The 23,993-nt window shown below is 39.9% G+C and overlaps 2 pseudogenes; one reads left to right on the top strand and one right to left on the bottom strand.

Moving 5' to 3' along the window:
* Positions 1 to 16,417: 16,417 nt before the first annotated feature.
* LOC134968307 (5S ribosomal RNA) lies at positions 16,418 to 16,536 on the bottom strand (annotated as a pseudogene).
* Positions 16,537 to 18,279: 1,743 nt separating this feature from the next.
* LOC134968319 (5S ribosomal RNA) lies at positions 18,280 to 18,398 on the top strand (annotated as a pseudogene).
* Positions 18,399 to 23,993: the final 5,595 nt, after the last annotated feature.

Raw genomic sequence — 23,993 nt, 5'->3', positions numbered from 1 at the left:
CTGCAATAAAATATGCGCTCCCCTCGATTTGCATAGGGGGGATGAGCACAATAATAGAAATAATAGTGCAAAGGGCATCTCACGGAGCTGTACTGTTGTTCCCAGAACAGGTGTGAAGATGGTCAGCAAATCCGGATACTGTATTCACCCTCCAGATGAGATGTCCAGCGCCAAGGAATGTCCCCACAGGTAATGCCACTGCTCACACTTAGTGTGAGCAGTGGCATTACCTGTGGGGACATTCCGGATTTGCTGACCATCTTCACACCTGTTCTGGGAACAACAGTACAGCTCCGTGAGATGCCCTTTGTGTAGCCGTGGTTGCCCCTAAATAGGATGTTCATGCCATCTTTTAATTCATTTGTTGTAAGTGTATTTTATTAAAGTGAGTGTTTTTACAGTAAAGAACGCTGCACTATTATTTCTATTATTGTGCTCATCCCCCCTATGCAAATCGAGGGGAGCGCATATTTTATTGCAGATTGCAGCACTAAGAAGACATTTTCACCACTATTAAGAAGAATCGTTGGCTAGTCTGACGTCCTTTACAGTTGGGTCCACCTTGAAAGGATTTCTATATGCTGTTGCAAAACTCATATGCTGTAAGTGCACTTGATTAAAGCTGGTGTCCCTGGTTTAGAGAACGCTGCACTATTATTGTCTTCTTTTGTGCTCATTTTCCCTATGCTTTTTTGAGCAATTGTGGAGAGGAGCGCTTATGTTGTTTTAGGTTTAATCGCAAAAAAGAGTGGGCCTACAACACTGTGGAAAAGCTGCGATAGGAATTCGTATCACCTGCACAATAAAAGCTTAGTACTTATTTTTTGATTCTTTATGTGTGTGGAATACTGTATTCTCTTCACTGAGGTGGAATATGTATACATGTTTTAATAGATAAGCGCAGGGTAAATCACTCACTCTTTTGTCCATATTGTATTTTTGGTGGTTGATGAACACCATTTGAGTTGATCCCCAGCTGCTCTATATGTTATTAACAGTGCACATTGGTGGCTAATTGTTTTTTAAATTCTGTTTCTTCCAACAGCAAGCCGCAACTCTAACACAGAAGTTTGAGGCATGTGGCTATAAAAGTGAGAACATAAATAAAGCTCTGACCGACATCAATGCAGTAGGTCGACAAGAACTTCTTACTACCAATAATGCGAAAAAAGAAAGAGATAAGAAGTATGAATGGGCTTTTGTCACTGAATACACCTCACAACATAAATCTATCGAAAAGATTATGAGGAAACATTGGAACCTCATAAAAAATGACCCAATTATTGGATCATTGGTGCCAGATAGACCGGTACACATCTACCGCAGGGCCCCAAATTTGAGGTCTAAATTAGTCTCCAGTACCTTACACACTAAATCAAACATATCAAGGATAAAGTCAATAGGTTTCTTTAGGTGCAGCAACTGTATGGGTTGCCGCAGTATTAAAAGCGGAGGTTGCAGCAAAATTGAGAAGATATCTATTAATGATAAAACTGTTGAAATAAATGACTTCATCACTTGTGATACAAGTAATGTCGTCTATGCTATTAGTTGTAAATGCAACTTGACATATATAGGACGTACTTCCCGACCCTTGAAAACTAGATTGGGAGAGCATGTCTGGAACATTAAAAAAGGTCTTGAAACACATTCTTTGTCAGCACATTTTAAATTAAAACATGGTTGCCGCATCTCAGAAGTCTCTGGGTTTTATGGATTGAGGCACATAAAAGGGAATAAACGCATCAATAATACGGCGACCCTGCTAGTAAAAACTGAGATGAACTTGATTTTTAATTATAACACGCTACACCCCACAGGTTTAAATAATGATTTTGAATTAAAATGGCTTATGTGAACTATGTTCAGTTTTTCTCCTCTACTATTTTTTTCAGTCCACATTTTGTTTCTAAATGGTCACTCTATTTTTTTAGTATTTATTCTCACCAGGCTATATTGAATGGGAAGCCTCGTTTATGTTACAACTATATGGCTTCAAACTAATCAATTTAAGCACTTACCGATTATTGGTTTCACTTTAAGGGTAACCCTATGCACTTTAACCCCAATAGATTCCCTAATCCATTTCTATTTGATGTTTCCTTGCACTTTATTTAGTACTCCTCATAGAAATCATGCACTTGCTATAAAATTTTTTTTTTTAATTTTGTCTAGAAAAAAATCAGTTTATAAAGTTAGTAATTTACACACTGCTTCTGATTAAGACTTTGTGTTCTTTCAGTTTTTTTAGCTTATTTCATCTGACAAAGTACGATCTTTATTGTGGACTTTAAATATCGGACATTCCAGGATAAATAATACCAAGGGAAGGAGATTGTATGTCTGTCAAAGCGCTACAACATCAGCACAACGGGGACTTCATTTCCCCTAGACATTGCGGCGATGATGTAAAATGACAACTTCCAGTAATGATCCGGCCACATGCCTAAAGAACTACATTTCCCATGAACACTACAGAGCACTTCCGGTCCTTGTGACTTCCGGGCAATAATGACCATGCGGTTTGGAAGAAAAACTACATGACCCATAATTCCCAGCACAAATTGTCACTTCCGCCGAAAGTCACCATGCATAATATAGAAATATGTTCTTTCTCTTTCTCAGTTTAAAATATCGAGATTGTTTTAGCTTCTAAGCATATGATGTATTCTAAATGTCCGTATAGCATGTTCTTTGTACAAAAGTGGCAAAGAGAATGGATACTCATTTTTAATTATGACGTCACTTCCTGCTCATTTCCTATTGGCGCTTTGTCCTTTAAATATCAAGCTACTAACACACTCCAACATGTCTTGATAAAGGCCAGTTTAGGGCTGAAACGTGTCGACAAAAAGGAGTGTGAGTAGCATACCATCTGGATTTTATCTATTTTTTTTAATTTTGGTTTTATTTAAAAAGGAGGATTTTATTTCTCTTTGCCACTTTTATGGTTTGGTCCATGCAATGCTGTATGATCTTTTTCATACACTTTCCTCAAAAAAAAATTTCCCCCGTGTATTGTTAAATAAATATTTGAAAACCTTCCTTCTTACTCCATTGTGAGTGCCAATATTTTTTTCAATTTTGGGGTTTGCGGATAACTACATGGTCCGAACTACAAGCCATATTTCCCACCTGGAACCTAAAGATACCTTGATGGGAGATACACAGCACATCGAATTGTGAGTTGGGGTACGCCATATTGATTGATTACCCCCACTTTGAGAAGTTAAAGATACCTTTATGGGCTTTTTTATCTGCTCCCCGAGTGTGAGTGTTGGGGTACGCACACAATTACCTTCTAGTGGAAACACATCTGTGGTTTATTGAGTCCAGTCTTTACTGCACCATCAAATAGAACTTCCCCAACGATATCACTATATATTTAGAACCCCCATTTTATATGTGAGTGGGGTACGCATTGAACCTATCTGCCTCAGAGATTTATTTACACATTGCATTTAAGATTAGCAAAGTCATCCTGCTGCAAAGCGGATAACTCAGGCCTTGGCAGCTGTTTTGGTGTTAAACGTGTGTCCGGTATCCACCGTTAATTCACAGGGAATTAGAGAATTTCTTGAGGTAGTGTGTCTTCGTTACCAAATACCATCTAGGTTCCACTTCTCTAGGCAGGCGATACCAAGAATGTACACAGACGTCAGAAAAAGAGTCACCAGAATACTAAAAAATGTAGTTGTACCCAATGTCCACTTAACCACGGACATGTGGACAAGTGGAGCAGGGCAGACTCAGGACTATATGACTGTGACAACCCACTGGGTAGATGTATTGCCTCCCGCAGCAAGAACAGCAGCGGCGGCACCAGTAGCAGCATTTCGCAAACGCCAACTCATTCCTAGGCAGGCTACGCTTTGTATCACCGCTTTCCATAAGAGGCACACAGCTGACAACCTCTTACGGAAACTGAGGAACATCATCGCAGAATGGCTTACCCCAATTGGACTCTCCTAGGGATTTGTGACATCGGACAACGCCACCAATATTGTGCGTGCATTACATGTGGGCAAATTCCAGCACGTCACATGTTTTGCACATACATTGAATTTGGTGGTGCAGAATTATTTAAAAAAAATGACAGGGGCGTGCAAGAGGTGCTGTCGGTGGCCCGAAGAATTGCGGGCCACTTTCGGCATTCAGCCACTGCGTGCCGAAGACTGGAGCACCAGCAAACACTCCTGAACCTGCCCCGCCATCATCTGAAGCAAGAGGTGGTAACGAGGTTGAATTCAACCCTCTATATGCTTCAGAGGACGGAGGAGCAGCAAAAGGCCATTCAAGCCTATACATCTGCCTACGATATAGACAAAGGATGGGGAATGCACCTGACTCAAGCACAGTGGAGAATGATTTCAACATTGTGCAAGGTTCTGCAACCCTTTGAACTTGCCAGACGTGAAATCAGTTCAGACACTGCCAGCCTGAGTCAGGTCATTCCCCTCATCAGGCTTTTGCAGAAGCAGCTGGAAAGATTGAGGGAGGAGCTAAAACGGAGCGATTCCGCTAGGCATGTGGGACTTGTGGATGGAGCCCTTCATTCGCTTAACCAGGATTCACGGGTGGTCAATCTGTTGAAATCAGAGCACTACATTTTGGCCACCGTGCTCGATCCTAGGTTTAAAGCCTATGTTGTATCTTTCTTTCAGGGAGACACAAGTCTGCAGATGTTCAAAGACCTGCTGGTGAGACACTTGTCAAGTGAAGCGGAACGTGACCCGCCAACAGCTCCTCCTTCACATTCTCCCGCAACTGGAGCTGCGAGGAAAAAGCTAAAAATTCTGAGCCCACCCACTGGCGGTGATACAGCGCAGTCTGGAGCGAGTGCTGACATCTGATCCGGTCTGAAGGACCTGCCAACGGTTACTGACATGTCGTCTACTGTCACTGCATATGATTCTGTCAACATTGAAAGAATGGTGGAGGATTATATGAGTGACAGCATCCAAGTAGGCACGTCAGACAGTCCGTACGTATACTGGCAGGAAAAAGAGGCAATTTGGAGGCCCTCGCACAAACTGGCTTTAATTTACCTAAGTTGCCCCCCCCCCCCTCCAGTGTGTACTCCAAAAGAGTGTTTAGTGCAGCCGGTCACCTTGTCAGCGATCGGCGTACGAGGTTACTTCCACAAAATGTGAAGAAGATGATGTTCATCAACATGAATTATAATCAATTCCTCCATGGAGACATTCACCAGCAATTGCCTCCAGAAAGTACACAGGGACCTGAGAAGGTGGATTCCAGTGGGGACGAATTAATATTCTGTGAGGAGGGGGATGTACACAGTGAAAGGGGTGATGAATCGGACGATGAGGAGGTGGACATCTTGCCTCTGTAGAGCCCGTTAGTGCAAGGAGAGATTGATTGCGTCGTGTGCCAGACTCTGTGGCTGAAATGATGGGTTTGTTAAAGTGTGTATGTCCTGTTTATACAACATAAGGGTGGGTGGGAGGGCCCAAGGACAGCTCCATCTTGCACCTCTTTTTTTTATTTATCTCTGCATCATGTGATATTTGGGGCTAATTTTTTAAGTGCCATCCTGTCTGACACTGCAGTGCCACTCCTAGATGGGCCAGGTGTTTGTGCCGCCCACTTGGGTTGCTTAGCTTAGTCATCCAGCGACCTCGGTGCAAATTTTAGAACTAAAAATAATAATGTGAGGTGTGAGGTGTTCAGAATAGACTGGAAATGAGAGGAAATTATGGTTATTGAGGTTAATAATACAATGGGATCAAAATTACCCCCAAATTCTATGATTTAAGCTGTTTTTGAGGGTTTTTTGTAAAAAAGCACCCAAATCCGAGAAAAAAATTTCCAGGGAGGTTTTGCCAAAACGCGTCCGAATCCAAAACACGACCGCAGAACCGAATCCAAAACAAAAACACAAAACCCGAAAAATTCCGGTGCACATCTCTAATATATATATATATATATATATGTGTGTGTGTATATGTAAACATACTGTGTATGAATGTGTATGAAGTGCCCCGGCACTATATAGCCTTAATCTGAGTCCACATGTTGAAGTCGTGTGGCCCGAATCTTAATACACAGCAGAATATCATGAACAAATTAAGTAAAGGCAGCGCCAGATGACATATTAGTTTTTGGTATAAATTATGCTCAAACTGCAACTCAGATAAGAAAGTAAAATCCCAATTAAGATCGGAGGCAGATCTTAAGATGATGCTTTGTCCCATCAATGTGAATTAATATACTTTATAGTCAGGCCCACCAACTGTCTAATTACTATAACCATTTTGAACTCCAATATAATATTCTGTATAGGCTGTACTTTACACCGGCGAAAGTACACTCTACATGGCCATCTGAGTCTAAACTTTGTTGGCGCAATAATACGGAGACCGGCAATGTACTTCATATCTTCTGGAGCAGTACAGTCCTCCGACCATTATGGGTTGCAGATTTTTAACTTATCTTTAAGGTTTTAAAATCACTTATATGGATGCTTCCACGTGATGCCTTGCTACATCTTTATCAATTAGATATGCAGATTATAGATAGCTATATCTTTGGTCATATATTAATAGCTACAAAAGCAGCAATTGCACAACAATGGAAATCGCCGGTTGCTCCATCTCTAAAGAAAATTGTACATAAAGTACTTTATGCATACCTAATGGAAACCATTAATTTTGACTATTCAGATAGATAGAAACAATTAATTAATAATAAAATAGGCAAGATGGCGTGACTATATTTTAACAAGAGAAGGAGAGAATCTGCTATTGTCAAAGGAATAAATATGTAAAATACGGTAAACTGGATTTGTTTGTTCTAATATGTAAATCCTTATTATCTAAGCAATTGCAGTATTTGTTTGGAATTTAATTTTGTATGTGCCTTGTATGTACTAAGAGGTTAGACTTTTTTCTGTAAAGAATTAAAACATGGCAAAATACGTATGTTGCCTATAAGCTTTGTATTGTACTCCTTTACCTTTGTTTTTTTCTGTCTCCCTACTCCTCTTATTTCTTTAAAAGATAATAAACAAAAGAAAGGGAAAAACTTTTAGTGACTAGCCAGACTATAGATATGGCTAACACTGAATTCTTATTGCGACTTCTGAGGTTATATTTACAAAGAATTTCTTTATGTTCAATGGGAAGGTATTATTTAAAGAAAACAGGCTGTGCCATGGGATCCTCTGTGGCCACAGCATATGTCCATACATATATGTTTGAAATTGAACAAGATATTTTCTTTGATAATCCTTTCATAGCATAAGATTTTTTTTTTACACATGGTATATTGACAACCTGTTTATTACATGAAATTACTCAAAGAATCTTTTTTTTACAGCTTATTGATTTCCATAACATTAATGTATGTTTGCTGAAGTTTATCATTAACATGAGTCAATATGAAATGAATGTCTATGTAATGTAATGATCACTAGAAAAAGAACCAAAGATAATTACTATGGTATATTCAAGGAAACAGACCGTAACACTTTATTCCAAATCCAAAGCTCTCATCCAAGAATGCTGAAAACTTATCTCACTAGCAGATCATTAGGATAACAAAGATAAGTAGTGATATACAATTAGCCAACTTGCAGATGAATCAGTTTATTGAGACATTTGGGGCATGAGGTCATTCACTGCATACTTTCTTAGGGCAAAATTGACTAAGAATCAGGTTTGCCTGAGTTCGCATTCTTGGTTGTATTTGTCTAATTTTTCAATCATGAAAATTCACTAAAGGTGCACATGAGAGTGTTATAATGAATCTTCCAGACATGGGCTAACAAGTAAAAACAATTCAATGCACCATCATCCAAGTATTTTTCATAGGAAACAACACAAAAGGGAAATTAACTATAAATGTCATTAGCAAACATACCCACACATACCAAAGAATTAGGCAAACTCGCACAAAATAGAAGTTTCAAATAGACCCCCTTATTAGAAGCGTGTTTGTATGTGTTAGTGCAGATATAGCCACACTCAGCTTTGATGCGATACATAGCTGGCACGACTAGTGTGCCTGTGTCTAAGATGCGCAGGTGCATACGCATGAAAACATCCACATCCACTTCTTACAGGACTCCTTGTTGTGCTTCACAGGCCCTTCCACAATCACGCCAGTAACCACTCCTTCTGAGTTCTTTGACTTGCAGCAAGCTGTAGTGCAAACTGCCATATAGAAGATGATGACTCTTCATCACCTTAGTGACCAAAGCCATGTTCTCTCACATTCCTCCCAGTCTTGGCCACAAAACACAGCAAAATAAAGAGAAACAAACATAAACTTCCACTCACACTACACAAAGAACACCACCTTCCCAATACACACACAAACACTGGCAAGACTTAAAAAAAAACATATACCGATAAGAAACAATACAACAATTATACAAGACTACTTAAATTCACAATACAGCACACAGAAATCAGCAAACACCAAATCGCCAGCACAAACTCCACTACGCAGCCTCCTCTCTGAACTCCTATCCCTAAACCCACAAGGGCCACTCAGTTTAGGGTGTTTTTATATGCCAGACAGCTTCTACTAGTGAATTCATGATAGGAAGTGGCTTTCATGTTCATCCATATTTTACAAACATGGACTGCAATACTAGGGATGTGCATCGGCCCAAATCATAGGTTTTGATTTTGGTTTTGGATATGTATGTCATTTGTATTTTGGATCTCTATAGGTTTTGCCAAAACCACTCTTGCGGGTATTAGTTTTGGATCTGTATTTTTTTTAGAAAATTCATAAAAACAGCTTAAATTATAGACTTTGAGTCTGTTGTTGTTCCTACAGTATTATTAACCTCAACATTCATTTCCACTCATTTACAGTCAATTTTGACAACCTCACAGCTCACAATATTGTTTTCATCCAGTTAAGGCCAAACTGTTGCACCAAGGTAGCTGGATGAGTATGCTAAATGACAGCAGTGGGTGGCATAAACATGTGGCACTTAAACTTCCAACATGGCACATCTAGGAGTGGCACTGCAGTGGCAGACAGGATGGCAGTTTAATAAACTATGCAAAAGAAAAAAAACAGCAATGCCCCAAACAGCACATAATGCAAAGAAAAGAGGTGCAAGATGGAATTGGCTTTGAGCCCTCCCTCCCACCCTTATGTTGACAAACCACTTACTTCAGCGACATGGACTGTCACTTGTGGCTGAAATGATTGGTTTGTTTGGGCCCCTGTAAAACAAGTTGCCAATGGTCTCTGCATACACAAACTGGCTCTACTGTACATAGGCAAGAAGATGTCATCATCACCATCATCCGATTCCTCATCCCCATCAGTGTGAACATCCTCTTCTTCACACAATATTAATTTGCCCCTGCTGGAATCCACTGTATTAGGTGCCTTTGTATTTTGTGGACATAATTGTTGGTAAATGTCTTCCTTGTGGATTTGGAAATTCATTTTGAAGAACATCAGCTTTTTCACATTTTGGGTAAGTAACTTCCTACGCCGATCTCTAACGAGGATCCCAGCTGCACTGAAAACTCTTTCTGAGTGCACACTGGAGGGTGGGCAACTTAAGTAAAGCAAAGCCAATTTGTGCAAGGGCCTCCAAATTGCATTTTTATTACTGCCAGTATTAAAACAGACTGTCTGACATGCCTATTTGGATGTTACAGTATCACTGAAATAATCATCAACCATTCTTTGAATGGTGACCATATCATATGTAGTGACAGGAGACATGTCTAGAATTGTAGGAAGTTCCTTCAGTCCGGACCAGATATCAAAAGTTGTTCCTGAATGATGTGCATCACCACCAGTGGGTCTCTTCGGATTTGCTCACCAACAGTTCTTCAGATTTGTGACCATGGGAAAGAAAGATACAATGCAGGACTTAAGGTCCGTACACACTTAACGATAAAATGAGCGACGTCGCTCATTTTCCCCCTCCTTGAGCAACGTCGCTCATTTTATCGTCAAGTGTGTATGCCGCCAGCGACGACCGATGCGCGGCCCCGCGGGTCGGCAACGATCGTCGCTGTCGGTAGGGCATGCATGAAGGATGTGGACTGTCGTCCACGACCTTCATGCAGGGCTGGTGGGGGCGTGACGTCACTGAGTGATATGAGCAGTCATATCGCTCAGTGTGTATAGTTGGCCACCGGCCGGCCGGCCCGGGAGGGGGAAACATTAGACGATGTCGCTCACAGAGCGACATCGTCTAATGTGTATTGGCCTTAACACCTAGGATCAAGTATTGTTTGCAAAATATGATGATCTGATTTCAAGAGATTGATGACCCTTGAATCCTGGCTTAGCCAATGAATGGCTTGATCTACAAGTCTAACATGCTTAGCATACTCGCTTCCTTTCAGTTCCTCCCTCAATTTGTCAAGCTTCTTTTTAAAGAGTCTAATAAGAGGAATGACCTGACTCAAGCTGGAAGTGTCTCAACTAACTTTACATGTGGCAACTTCAAAGGGTTTGAGAACCTTGCACAACATGGAAATTCTTCTACACATTCCCGCTCCTTTCCCTATGTCCTAGTTTTGGATGGCCTTTTTCTACTCCTTTAACCGCTAAAGCATATAGAGGGTTGAATTCCACCTTGTTACTACCTCTTGCTTCAGCTGATGGCACGGCAAATTCAAAATTTCTTGCAAGTGCTGCAACCTTCTACATGCACTTTCAGAATGGCAAAAATTTTCCAAAATTACACCACCAAGTTAATTGTGTGAGTAAAACATGGGATGTTTTGGAATTAGCCCAGATGTAATGCTCTCACAATATTGTTTGCATTGTCAGATATCACAAATCCTGATGAGAGTCAAAGTAGGTTAAACCATTTAATGGGCAACACCTGTTTCCACTTGTGCCTGATTTACACAAACATCATCCTCAGCAATAGATACACAAATATACTCCTCATCCTGGTGCACTTCCAAAGAAGCATTCTCAATTTCTATTTCAGCATATTGACTTGGGCTGCTCATCCCCACATTTGCAGAGGGTGCCCAAATGGTAGAAGGAACCTTCTCTTTGAGTACAGCATTGGAAAGGTCAGGCTCACACATGGCACCTGCAGACACACTTAGATTCTCCTGAGGGATTTGTGATTTTTCAGAGCACACAGTTGGTTCCTGTGCCTTAACGAGTTGCATTTTTTGACACTTATAAAGAGAGAAGGGCTTATATCATCATAAGAGGCATAACCACCACTCATTTCCTTGCCACTTAGTATGGTGAATGGCATATTGCCAATTTTAGCTTTCTCTGTAGCTAACTTGATTTTTTATGTTTTTTTTCCTTGTCACTGTAAAATGATATTGCTTTAATTTGACATGCCCTGACTTAAGCCCTCTATGCCTTTTGTTATCAGCCTTAGTAGATAACATTGTATCGTCATGACTGGTGGCAGCACCTGCAGCACTAGTATGTGCTTCCTGCTCTACTCCCAATTGTTCGTCCTTCATATATATCCACAAATACGATGAAGTGGGGCACAGCACATGCCACAATTTGTAAAAATAAATGTACCAACTACTTGTATGAGTCAGAATTAGGAATTGAACACTGCGGTTTAATTTCACCAACAGTGTCGCACAATACAGTTATGAGATTATGCCGGACCACACTGTGGTCTGACCAGCAGTGTCACAGAAAAATAATAGTATAGTACACTGGGGTTTAGCACAACAAAAATTATATATATATATGTGTGTTTTTTAAATAATATATTTAACTACAACTGGTGCAGAGCATCCCCAGATTGGCAGAGGAACCCTTTATGAATAACTCATACAGTACTACCTACAGTGTCACAATATGTGTATGACTGACTACACTGCAGTCTGACCGGCAGTGTCACAGAAAAATAATAGTATAGTACACTGGGGTTTAACATCAACAAAAATATATATTTCTTAAATGATATATTATTTAACTGGTGCAGAGCACCCCTAGACCTTTTTATGTACAACAAAACAAGGACCACCTACAATGTCACTCACAATACGTGTATTATATTACATTGTCTATACACTGATTATACAGCAGCCCCAGAAAGAGTACCCATGAACACAGCCCCTTGATGGAACTCAGCACCCCTGGAGGACACAGGTACTCCTTTAGCAGCTGCAGCCCAAACAGAGCACCCCTGGACAAACACCACAGAGAAAGTCCGTTCACTACAACTTCACAGCCAGAATGAAATGGCTCAGATCACTGGGGACCTTTATAGAATCCAAAACCCACAAGAATCTGACAGCAGGAGGATAATGTTTTGCCTTGTTTCAGGTGGGAAACTCGAGCTAGAGTTCGGATCACAGCTCGGATCGCTAAGCTCAGGTGGGTCTGATTCCCAGGGAACCGGACCCACTCATCTATATGCAATACACTTGACAATGTATGGGAGTGTTTGGACAGTCTCAAACAAAATATAGCTGAGAAATTGTAAATTCATATGCTATAAAAAAAGCATAATTCTGGTAAACATGGTAAGTTTCTGTGTTTGAGTAAGAAATATTCTCCTATGTCCGAGCAATTGCCAGCATGGTTATACTCGTAATACTTGGCCAAAACACGGTTATACTTAACACCAAAGCCAAAGTGCTCACTCTTGGTCATTCATATCTATTAAGAATAACATTACTATTGAAGAAGGGAATAGACTTCCATGGTTAATCAGTTCAATGTGTTATCCCCAGTAGTAACAAAGCAGCAAAACAACTATGGACGCTAGACAGATCTAATGAGGCTTTAAACTTCTCTGCTACTACACTTATGCCTTGTTACGTTAGGGGAAAACAACACAGGTATTTGCTAGTAAAGACACGTGTGACTAAAAGGATTTATCCATCAAAAATTGGGTTGGTTTAAACTATCCTCTGTAACGTGCAGATATTTGATTGTGGGGGATGTGTTCTTTCACCCTCACTCTGGTAAAAAATATAATAAAGATGTATCCATGCTGTGTATGCATACGTATGGGCGCATAGACGTGGGTGCAATTAGCTGCTAGCTGCACCTGGCTGTGGAAATTCGCACCCACCTAGTTGCAGCTGAGCTGAGCTTGGTAACATCTGTATATGACATCGTCTTCACTACAATAGTTCCTGTGTGGTATATAAAATTTGATGTCCTTGTGGGCTCTCTAACATTGGTTAGACTTAGCGTAAATTTAAAGAATGGATGGCAATGCACCGCTCTACTATACGGGCGGCACTGTTGAATAGCACTAGTGAGCAACCGATTGCCTGCTGTTTGTAGAGGCATGGCATAATATGTCCAATCTCAGTTACAGAATGAATAGAAAAGAAGGGGACTTATCCTGCGCTCCACAATGAGATCACAATTCACACGATTCTGGAGTTATTTGGATACTCACATAGATGCCATATAAATAAGAAATGTACATATGGTGAAGTACAGTTTTAATAAAGCATCAAGCACAATAAAAATATTAGCAATCTTTTAGAAATTCTATTGGTTAAATAAATAGCAGCATAAATGATAGCAGCATATGTTTGAGCAGCACAAATGCATGGACTGTAAAATGAGAAGCAATGGGGAATTATCAGAGGTGTAGAACTGTAAACACAGTTCAAAGTCAGCTCGCGGGTTTAATTAGTGCAGGGAAACCCGGGAATCCCCTGTACCACGCTGTACTGGAATGGTCGGTCCACCATTACTCCTCCGCTCACAGTCCTACGTCCACCAACGCGTTTCTACCTCTCACAGAGGTCTTTGTCAAGGTGCAGAATAATCAAGTGTGCTGTTGGGGAAACAACTCACAGCCAATAGTTTTGCAGTGACCGCAGCTGGACCCTATACATTTAATTACCTAACTGAGTCCCATGGTCCTTTGCTGCGCACTGCTTCTTCCTGATACTCTATGTTGCCATGACGACCGCCGATTACTTCCGATGGTGGGGAAATCCGATGTTGTTAACTGAAATTCCTTTGGTTCACTTAACTTTACTTTATAGGACATAGTTATGCCTCCACATGATGTTTACATAGGTCTTACAGAGTCCAAATCGTCCATACATAATGAACAAATCTCTGACCGCCGAGCGGCATCACGTCACTTCTGGTCAGCGTTTGTTATGTAAACCCAGTCCTTATCCTTCTCTGGATTGCGTAACGTCACTTCCGGTGACAGGTATAAATAATGGCAACATATTCTCCATATTGTGTACTAAATATAAACAAAAATTGGATAGAAGGTAAACAAAGTATCAGTTATTTCCGACTACTCATCGTATGCATAAGCCTGTATATAGGATATAATAGGTTTTGATGAAATAAACTATAAAAAATGAAAAACAATTGTAAAAGCAGGTGATGCCTATAATTACTCAAGTCATAAAATTCCACTATGTGATGAAAATCTGTTATAGATAATAGAAGTGAAGACACACACACACACACAGGAAGAAACATGTCTAAAAGTGGAAATGGTATAAAGTATTAATACATTCTTATAAAAACCATTTAATTTCAAAATCACTATTCAAGCCCTCTGGTTTCAACGTCCCTAACTCATATATCGCCCTCATCTCTTCTTTAGCCAACTGGGTCGCTAAATCTTTGCGCCTCCAATCTCCTTTGATATGTCTTAGACCACAGAACTGTTTAATTGCACTACAGTTACTTTGATGAGTCACACGGAAATGTTCCGATAGGGCATGGGTAGTGAGGGATTTTTTAATATTCCTAAAGTGTTCCCCTAATCTTATTTTAAGGGGTTGGGAAGTTCTCCCTATATACCAAAAACTGCAATCACACTCGATTGCGTAAACAACGTTGCTGGTGTTGCAAGTGATAAAGTCTGATATCTTAAATTTTGTTTTATTGATAGCCACCTCTGTGACCTTACTGCCAGACCCTTTAATACCCCTGCACCCCAGACAACTTCCACATCGGGGGTGCAGGGGTATTGAAGGGTCTTGCAGTAAGGTCACAGAGGTGGCTATCAATAAAACAAAATTTATATATATATATATATATTAGACATACATTTTCTGTTATATAGCTGATTCATTCCACTAACAGTATGTGTAAGTATATGAATTTATAACAGGTTTTTACCTCATGATTGTGCATATACCTTAAATATGCATTCCTATACATATGTAGTACATGTTATTAATTAATTAATTAATTAATTAATTACTTAATTTAATTTTTCTACCTCACACTATACCCATGTACTGGTCCTCCTGACATCTCATTAAACCTAGCCAGGTTTATATAATCCTGAAGATAATATTTAATATACCCAAACGTTGATTTAAGGCTACTGTTTCCTGTGCCATTGGTATTGATTCAACAGCCAGTTATGGTTGTATATACTGTATACTGTATATTGTATATGAATCAACAAATATTGAATGAATGACACAACAGCCAGTTATGATTGTCAGCAGGATACATTTGTTGTGTTAGGTGATACTGTACCACAGTTTATAGTTGGCATTGTCTGAATGCTTTAGGAATTTGTCTACTGTTTCAGTGTTACCTGTTACCCTTGCTAACAAAGTTAGAAGCAGTACTAGGTGATATGGTGAAAAAAAAAAAATTCTGATATAATCAATATATGTCCCTCCATTGTCCAATTGTAAACAGTCTTACATTTCATGGTCAGGATGTAATGGGAGCCAATAACAGCAAAATGTCCATTGTGTGTGGCTGTGGTTTGATTTTTGTTAGAGGCTTTCGGCTTTAATGTCGGATCCAGATGTTTTGCCCATATTAACTTTTTTTCACAGCCGTGCGATCTGGTCTGAACAGAGCATGCACATGTACTGCAATGCACAGGCGCGTCGGCCGCCGGTGACGGGGATCGACAGGCAGCGACAGAACGTACGAAGAAAGCGATCACACCAGCGATCGCAAGAAGATTGACAGGAAGAAGGCGTTCGTGGGCGGCAACTCACCATTTTCAGGAACTGTCCAGGAAAATGCAGGCATGTCCAGCTGTTTACAAAATACAGGAGAAAAGAAGACTCTTTTGTGGGTGCACTCTTATGTAATTGTGAAAGTATCAAAAAAAGATATAGATTAAAATGTAATATTTATTGATAATAAAATAAAACACATAGTAGTTTGAATGTACAGGTAGAAAAATACATATATAAACAATGGAACCGGTTATGCTGATATTAATATCCAATAATGGTTCCAAGCTGCCTGGGTAACATGAATATTTCAAATGTATGGTCAATCCATAAATAGGTCTCAACTTGACTGCCTAAGCTGTATAATCTTAAAGTAAAGCGAGCTGCTGGACACTTGGCGTCTCGGTAATAGCTAAGATTGTTAATACGGTCAGCTGAATTCCTTAAAACTGGCGTTAGGATAGAGATAAAAAACAGATTGAATGAAGAAAAGATGTATCTGCTGTCAGTGTTAGACACTGAGCCTGGCCGCCCAGAATTTTCTACTAAACCGAGTATTCCTCAAGAGTCTCCCACTCGAGTACTGACTCGGCCCAACACTGCTTAGCTTCCAAGATCGGAAGGATTCGGGCGTTACCAGTGTGGTATGATAGTAGGAAATTAGTAGTATTGCTTCTGGAATCACTGATGAGAGTTCATGAATGACATAAAGTGTTAGAGGTGATACTCAAATAGAAAAAAAGAAGAAAGAGAAAGATACAGTGAAAGGGGGATCTGCTGCCAATGTTAGACAGGGGTAAAATACCCCTGAATCAATGGTGAGAGTCCCGAAATTAAAGCAATAGTCAGAAAAAGAGGTTCTCAATGACACAGTCATTTTCAATGATTGAATAATGATAGCTAATTAATGTATTATGATACAAGGTGCCAAATGTAGATAACGAATAGTGAATAGTCACAGATAAGTCACTGGGTGGTAGCTATGTGGAAAAGAGGGGAAAAGATGGAAATTCTGCATGTGGCGTCACAATGTTGATCCTGATGGTAGGTAATATCTCAAAAAAACATCAATAAATGTCCTTAGTTTGTGGATATAAATATACCACTATCACGGATAGCAAGAATAAATGGTCACAAAAGATAGATCACTGAAAGGTAATTATATATAGGGAAAGAAGAACAGTATTTTGGCTGTAATAAATGAAAAGATGTTCAAAATTGTGAAAAACACCAAATATAAGCTTCCAGATCTACAGCGCATCTTCGCGGCTCACATGTCAGACGCAATGCTCGGACTCTGACACGGCTGTTTATGGACATTCTCTCCTGCTTACCTACACCTCATCCCACACCCATTCAGTTGCCTCTGAGTACTGGATCTACAGCGCACCCCGACGTCACGGTATTTGCACCAACATCGGACCCTGATACGACCATCCTGTGACCACAGACTTTTCCTTTGCCTAATCTGCGCCTCATCCCACGCCAGCTCCGCGGCCTCTCAGCCCCCTGGATCCACAGCACAGTTCTGCTACATGGCACTGGATCCTCATTGGGACGCCGACACGGGTAATATATGTTTCCAGGGTTACCCGTGTTATCATATTGTCTTTCTTTTTGCGTGGAATACAGATCATTGCAGTAGCCTTATTAATTTAGATCTATTTATTAATGATTACGGATCCATTAATCTATCTTATTTGAAATATCCATCATTGATTTTTTATCATAGCTGTTACAACTCATAAAATCGTAATTAATTTAGCCTCAGCTTTATATATTTAATTTAGGTCTCAATAGTATAGAGACCTGTTATAATTTATATTTGGTGTTTTTCACAATTTTGAACATCTTTTAATTTATTACAGCCAAAATAATGTTCTTCTTTCCTTATATATAATTACCTTTCAGTGATCTATCTTTTGTGACCATTTATTCTTGCTATCCGTGATAGTGGTGTATTTATATCCACAAACTAAGGACATTTATTCATGTTTTTTTGAGATATTACCTACCATCAGGATCAACATTGTGACGCCACCTGCATAATTTCCTCCTTTTCCCCTCTTTTCCACATGGCTACCACCCAGTGACTTATCTGTGACTATTCACTATTCGTTATCTACATTTGGCACCTTGTATCATAATACATTAATTAGCTATCATTATTCAATCATTGAAAATGACTGACTCATTGAGAACCTCTTTTTCCGACTATTGCTTTAATTTCGGGACTCTCACCATTGATTCAGGGGTATTTTACCCCTGTCTAACATTGGCAGCAGATCCCCCTTTCACTGTATCTTTCTCTTTCTTCTTTTTTTCTATTTGAGTACCACCTCTAACACTTTATGTCATTAATGAACTCTCATCAGTGATTCCAGAAGCAATACTACTAATTTCCTACTATCATACCACACTGGTAACGCCCGAATCCTTCTGATCTTGGAAGCTAAGCAGTGTTGGGCCAAGTCAGTACTCGAGTGGGAGACTCTTGAGGAATACTCGGTTTAGTAGAAAATTCTGGGCGGCCAGGCTCAGTGTCTAACACTGACAGCAGATTCATCTTTTCTTCATTCAATCTGTTTTTTATCTCTATCCTAACGCCAGTTTTAAGGAATTCAGCTGACCGTATTAACAATCTTAGCTATTACCGAGACACCAAGTGTCCAGCAGCTCGCTTTACTTTAAGATTATACAGCTTAGGCAGTCAAGTTGAGACCTATTTATGGATTGATCATACATTTGAAATATTCATGTTACCCAGGCAGCTTGGAACCATTATTGGATATTAATATCAGCATTACCGGTTCCATTGTTTATTTATGTATTTTTCTACCTGTACATTCAACTACTATGTGTTTTATTTTATTATCAATAAATATTACATTTTAATCTATATTTTTTTTGATACTTTCACAATTACATAAGAATGCACCCACAAAAGAGTCTTCTTTTCTCCTTTGTTTTGTATGTTTTATTACTGACTCAGGGTGCACCACCAAATTTAAAGATTGATTAGAATTTTTTTTTCTTTCTCTCATCATTGTATTTTGGTAAATTAACTATCTACTGCCTAATCTATTTATTAACTGTGTGGTATAAACCCTATATATGTCCAGCTGTTTCCAGGGAGAGTTCCTGACATCAGCTCCATCCAAGATCATCACAGCGGCTGAGTAAGTCCTGAGCTGTGCAGAGACTGCACAAATTTTAGTTTGTGCAGCTCTCTGCACAAGCATGCATACCTCTGCACAGCGATTTCCCCCTCACCTGTAGGCGGTGACTACTTGATCACTGCAGTGCAAAAAATAGCCTGCATGAGATCAGGTCTGAATGGCCCCCACAGTCCGATATTGCAAGTTGGACATAAAACAGCTCTAAAACTCTCAGAGAATTTGGATGTGTTTTTTGGGGGGTCAAGTTGGTTATAAAAATGCTGGAAATCAATTATAAGTACACTTTTCAAGCATACTTGCAGTAAATTAACACTTTTCAATATATTTTGACACAAAAAAAACAAACAAAAAACTGATCTCTATAAACAGTCTGTGTAGTGTACAGTACGTGTTATTTGTGCACATTTTGCACAGGAAAAATACATCTTATACACAAAGGGATGTATTTGGATGCACAAGCAGCTTATGCTGATTTAAATGCTATTCAGCATGGCTATATTATGTGTGTAATTGCGACTGTATCAGCATACCAAATTATGTTACAGTGTTTGGCTGGAATGCACTTTAGCATTATATCTTATATGCAGATTCAGTTGCTATTACACACATAATATACTGTAGGCATGCTGAATATTATTTTGAGCAGCAGGAGCTGCTTGTGTGTCCTATTTGCATTGGTTTGCTTCTAAAATGAAACAATGTGAATATGACACACAAGCAGCTACTGCAGTTTAAAATGATGTGCACCGTGCCTATATTCTGTGCATAAAAGCAACTATATCCACATACAAAATATCATGCTCTACTGTATTCCCTCCAAACACAGTAACATAATTTGGTATTTATTATACACAGAATATAGCCATGCCGCATAACATTTAAATCAGCTCAAGCTGCTTGAAGGACTGGGGTTTATTTAGGATGTGTAATGCTTTAATCATGGGACTTTTAGGGGCCAATAGGTGACTTTCTTTGACACTGTGGTCCTGCTATATTGCATTCTGGTTGGTCTAAAAATATCGGACAATGGCCCTCATTCCGAGTTGATCGCTAAGAGTCATCGCATCGCAAATGTACGAAATGTAAGTATCTGCGCATGCGCAAATGCGTGATTACGCATGCGCGAGTACATACGTACGACAACTGTGCAAAATTACTCAGAAAAAATAAAGCCGTAACTGCCAAACGAAAACGAGGAGTGGCGTGGGCGTGGCGGAGGCGAGACTTCGCAATGCTCCGACAAGGGCGTGAAAGTGGGCGTACAGTGTGGGAGTATTCAACTTGCAATGGGCGTGTTTTTCGCAAATAAACATTGTCGCTGTTAAAACTAACATAGGAAACCGTAGCAACATTCACGCAGCAGCAGAGTAGGTCTGCAGTTACTCTACATTTGCGAAGTACTGGTACAAGTGTGTATGCAGTAATTAGCAGTTAATTGGATATCACATTCATCTGATGTCCAATTACTTGTTAATTAATGAGCAGATGAAAGTTACCAACCAGCAATTGTCTGAACACACATTACATGTTTAGTCTACTCACATATAAATCTCACACACTGCCAAATAAGGGTGTTTTTTTTTTTAGAATTTGTTGTGTAAGCCTTTTTAAAACTTGTTTTAATGTGTGTAAGACTCCCAAATACAAGCAAATGAAAATATTTGTGAAAGTGTTTGAAATTTGCAAAATTGTTTAAAAATAAACCAACACCAACATAATGCAGCATACACTTTAATTTAGTCTTAAAAGTCACAATAATATTTGATTATAATATCTGACAATGTTTGAAATGATGTCCTGTTGACCCTAGATATTTATAAAAAGCGTCGTGTCTGTTTACTTAATATGGACATTAAAGTGTGGTGCAAAGCATACCTTTTTTTTTTTTTTTTTTTTCAATTTTTAAGGAGAATTAGCAGATTGGTCTACAAGTGTCTATATGCTGACCTAATCTTTCTGGAACTGCATTACCTGGAAGAAACTGCTCAAATTTTTTAAATATATTTATTATTACTATATAATTTTTTGACAACATTTAAACATGGCTCCACGTGAGTCGCACAGGCAGAGATGGACCAAGCAGCAAGCAGATGGCACTGACAATCATTAGATAGCAGAACTCAGTACTCTGCAAAATTCTGCTTCTTACAAAAGTATATTTTTAAAGCATAAATAAAACATGACACACCCTGCCACACACAAATTTTAAACCAAATGAGAAAGAATTAGGATCCACCACACAAACACAACAATACATAGCACACTAGTAAGAGGAAGATGGCTCTGGTGTTTATACACATAAACTCACAGGCTACAATACATCCAAACAGAAAGAATACATTTCACTAAGAGGGAGTTATCCATTCTGGTCACACAAGCCAACTCCAAAAATACATAGAGGCAACATCAAAAACATGGGTGCAGCCCATCTGGAGAGACATCATTTTCTTCTTTTTCTCCCCGCCTGAGGCTGTTCTTCTTTGGAAGGTCTGCGGAGCGACCTTCGTTGGGCCTGCCCAGTGGGCTGTTCTTCCTGGGCAGGGGCAGGGGAGGGAGCCGATGTGGGTTGCTCTCTGCCACTGTGGGCAAGGGAGACAGCGATGGCCTGGAGCCCTTGCAAGATGTTATTTGCAAGGGTTTGGAATGAGGAGGCAAGTTGTTCTTGGCCCTGCCTGATCTCTGCCAGACCTTGGCAGAGTTGAGCAACACCTTGCTCAACACAGGTTCGGTGCTCAGTGAGCCGGACAGCTATCTGGCTTACCTCCCGGATGACCCCGTCTTGAAACCGATTTAGGCTCTCACCATACCTAGCGATTTCAAGCAGGATCTCCGGGATAGCAGAGGGTTGGGTGGGGGGGCCAGTAGGAACCTGCAGAGGTGGGATTTGTTGGCCCACACTGCCAGACTCACTAGGTCCCTCCACCTCAGCCTCAACCGCATAACCGTCCTGTGACTCAAACGGATCACCCCCCTGTGCTGTGTTTTGTGGCAAGCAAATAGAAGAATGTGTGGGAAAAAAGTAGGATACAAAATTAGTTTATTATTATAAATACTGTCAAAATTACAGACAACTAAATGTGTAAACTTACCTTCCAAGTCATGTCCCGTCAGGATCTCAGGCAGGTCCGTGTCCATATGAGACACCCCTTGGCCCTCCTCATAACTGACACAGGGCATCGCCATCTCCTCCAAGTCAGTATACTCCACAGCGACAGGTGCTCCTCCACCTGTAGCCCTTGAGGCATTCCACTCCGCAGCCCTCTTTGCCTTCAGGCGGGATTTGAAGTCGGCCCACCTACATATGTATTGTGAAAGAGGGACAAAGTAGAGTCTTATTATTTGTCTAAGCTAATATATAGGACACGTGTTCTGCTTGTGTTTGCTAGACATAACATCACATGTAACTACATTTTTTAGTCAACTTAGCACAGAAAAAGGACTGTCAATATGCACTTACCGTCGTCTCACTTCCTGTGATGTTCTGACGACAGAGCCAACTTCATTCACAGATTTTGTGATATCTCTCCAGATTCGTTCTTTTGAAGCAGCCCCCATGTTTTTTGGCCCTCTATGGATTTTGGACATGGCCTGCGTGACCAAGACACGCAACTCCCTCTTAGTGAATGCAGGCTGTCTTTTCTTCCGTCTGGAGGTAGCCTGTGAGGTTTCTTGTTGTTCATCACCATCTTCCTCCTCACTAGCAGCTTCTGTGTGTTGTGTTTGTGTGGCTAAAGCCAATTCTCCCTCAGTTTGGTCACTTTGTGTGTGTGGCAGAGTATCCCCAGTCAATTGTTGTGGTTCAGAAGCAGACATTTGCAGAGTACTAGGTCCTGCCTCTTCAACATCCGCAGAGGCGTATTCCAGCATGCGCCGTTGGCAATCTATGCGTCTTTTCCGCAATGCCATCTCCTGCTCTGCAATGCGGTCCATCTCTGCTGCGATTTGCTCACGAGAAGCCATGTTTGTGATGACGTGTACGGCGAGGTGTGTGCGCTTATATACCTACGTGCGAAGCGTTAATTCACACAGGTGTACACAATCTGGTTGATTGCACTGCTTATTTAAGGGCCTACTTTGCACGCTGTGAGTGTAGGTAGTTTTGAGTTTCACTTGAGTTTGTTGGCTTGTGCGTGAAGGTGCTATAGGAATTTGCAGAGTGAGTAATTGTCAAGCATACATTTGTCCTTTCGTTTGCGTTTTGAGTATAGACATTTTTTTGTTGCGTTTTTTCGTTTGTGAGTATTCTGGAAATCTTCTTGGTAATTTTTTGAATTCAAAGTTGTTTTTTTTTTTTTTTTTTTTAATTTTTATTAAAAAACACAGATATATTTTGCAAGTCCATTTTTGTAAATAAACCTGTGCTTCTTTGATTTGACTGTCATTTTTGTTCTCTTGTAGGAGTTGTTTTTTGGGTGAGGAAACCCTTGTATATTTTGAGTTTTTGGTGTGCAAGAAAACACAAAAACTTTATTGATTTTGGATCAGGTAAGTGCCCTTTGCCTGTGTTGTTGTTTGTTTGTTTGAATGGTCTGTATGTTGTTTTTGACTGTCATTTTTGTTCTCTTGTAGGAGTTGTTTTTTGGGTGAGGAAACCCTTGTATATTTTGAGTTTTTGGTGTGCAAGAAAACACAAAAACTTTATTGATTTTGGATCAGGTAAGTGCCCTTTGCCTGTGTTGTTGTTTGTTTGTTTGTTTGAATGGTCTGTATGTTGTTTTTGACTGTCATTTTTGTTCTCTTGTAGGAGTTGTTTTTTGGGTGAGGAAACCCTTGTATATTTTGAGTTTTTGGTGTGCAAGAAAACACAAAAACTTTATTGATTTTGGATCAGGTAAGTGCCCTTTGCCTGTGTTGGTGCCTGTTTGTGTTTGTTCAAAGTGTTGTTATTATGTTTCTTTGCCATTTTGTAAAGACAAGTATTTTTTCTTACCTGGAT

This window comes from Pseudophryne corroboree, chromosome 10 (genome assembly GCF_028390025.1).
Source record: "Pseudophryne corroboree isolate aPseCor3 chromosome 10, aPseCor3.hap2, whole genome shotgun sequence".
NCBI classification, from domain to species: Eukaryota; Metazoa; Chordata; class Amphibia; order Anura; family Myobatrachidae; genus Pseudophryne; species Pseudophryne corroboree.
The sequence above is the reverse complement of the archived record's forward strand: the minus strand, read 5'-3'. Positions and strand labels throughout refer to the sequence as shown.